Here is a 2,340-nt window from a genome sequence, read left to right on the forward strand (position 1 = left end):
AAAAAAAAAAAAGAAAAAAAAAAGATGGCCTCTTCCCCTGAAATTATAAAATTCGATGATGTTAGTGTTAGAACAGCATATCTAAACAGTGGACTCCAGTGCACCCATGGAACTCTAGGGAACTGCTCTAAGTTGTACTCCTCAAGAGGTTAATAGGTATTCTTTTAAACAGGCATTCTTAAAAAAAAAAAAAAAAAAAAAAACATTTATTTTGAGAGACAGAGACCATGAGCAAGGGAGGAGAGAGAGACAGAGAGAGAGAATCCCAAGCTGGCTCCATGCTATCAGTGCAGAGCCCAATGAGGGGCTTGATCCCATGAGTCACGAGATCAAGACCTCATGAGCCAAAACCAAGAGCCAGACATTCAACTGACTGAGCCACCCAGGCGTTCCTAAAGACACATTCTTAAGTAAATTTAAGAAAAATTATATGTTAATACAGCCATCTCCCAAAGAGGCATCATATATATTACTATGCTGCATTTCATGTAATGTTTCCCAAGCTTACTTGGCAACGGAATAGATTATATTTTTTTAATGAATGCATAATAGTATCTTTGAGAATTAGTGTTTCTTTGGAGCAGACTTTGGGAAATACAGCTCTGGAAATTTGTTATTAGTGATCCACTCAGTCATGTCAGGTTGCTCAGTGTTGATGAAACCAGGAAATGAGCAGACTGGAGTGTACATGTGGCAAGCTCATGTCACAAAACTCATGGGTTGGGCGCAGCTTCCTCTCTGTCAATTTCAATATGCTCAGAAGCCTGAAACGACACTGATATTCCACTCCAACAAAAGATCTGTGGGTTCTTTGTGATACAGCTTTCTATTTTTGGTCTATCAAGCATTATCTGTCAATGTAATGCAGAGCTTGCTGTAATCTGTGACAGCTTCTAGCACTAAATTTCCAATAAGAACTTTTGGCCGTAGGTAGGATTTTCTTCAGTAGGCAAACTACTACTATAAATATTCAGCCAAGAAGTGTTACTTACAACATAGCATAGACCTTGATCTATGATCGCAAGTGAATAATAGTAAACCATCTAACCTTGAAAGAAGCAGTTAAACTCAGGACTAGTGCTTCTAAGCAGGAATATTGAGCAAATGTAGATTTGTAACTATGCATTCAATAATACTTTATACAAGAAAGTACTGCAATTATGTTCATACTTGACTAGGACACCTAAAGTCCCTTCCAATTCCTCATTCTCTGATTAGATTAAGAAATACTGTGTTTTACATGTGCATACATTTTATGGTTTTGTTCCAATGTTGCTGCCATATAATTTTATAAGCAAGCCATTTAATCTCTTTGGGCATTAATTCCCCCCTCTGGAAAATGAGCATGTATATTAGAAAGTCTCTAAGATCTCTTCCAGTTTTAAAATTCAAATATTGGGGCACCTGGGTGGCGCAGTCGGTTAAGCGTCCGACTTCAGCCAGGTCACGATCTCGCGGTCCGTGAGTTCGAGCCCCGCATCGGGCTCTGGGCTGATGGCTCAGAGCCTGGAGCCTGTTTCTGATTCTGTGTCTCCCTCTCTCTCTGCCCCTCCCCCGTTCATGCTCTGTCTCTCTCTGTCCCAAAAATAAATAAACGTTGAAAAAAAAAATTAAAATAAAATAAAATTCAAATATTGTTATTTTTACAAAAACCCCTTCAAGGTAAATAGAATAGCTATTATTTGGAAGGAGTAGAAACCAAAGCCCAGAATAGTTAGGTAATTTGTCCATGTTTGGAACAAGATTCCAGAAGTAAGGTTTTATTTTATTTTATTTTTTAAGTTTATTTATTTATTTTGAGAGAGATCATACAAGCGTGAGAGGAAGGAGGGGCAGAGAGAGAGAGAGAAAGAGGAAGAAAGAGAGAATCCTAAGCAGGCTCCATTCTGACAGCATGGGGGAAGACTCAGGGCTCGATCCCATTGTGAGATCATCACCTGAGCCAAAACTAAGAGTTGGACACTTAACCAAATGAGCCACCCAGGTGCCCCTAGAAATAAGATTTTAAAACTAGGCCTTCTGGGGCATCTGCATGGCTCAGTTGGTTAAGTGTCCAACTCTTAATTTTGGCTCCAACTCCTTTTTTTTTTTAATGTTTATTTATTCTTGAGAGACAGAGCATGAGTGAAGGAGGGACAGAAAGAGAGAGGGAGACAGGGAATCCGAAGCAGGCTCCAGGCTCCAAGCTGTCAGCACAGAGCCCAACACAGGGCTTGAACTCACAAACCACGAGATCATAACCTGCACTGACATCAGACTCTTAACTGACTGAGCCATTCAGGCACCCCTTGCCTCCAACTCTTAATTTTGGCTCACAGTTTGTGCTTACAGCAGCATGAA

Source organism: Leopardus geoffroyi, chromosome B3, assembly GCF_018350155.1.
Source record: "Leopardus geoffroyi isolate Oge1 chromosome B3, O.geoffroyi_Oge1_pat1.0, whole genome shotgun sequence".
NCBI classification, from domain to species: domain Eukaryota; kingdom Metazoa; phylum Chordata; class Mammalia; order Carnivora; family Felidae; genus Leopardus; species Leopardus geoffroyi.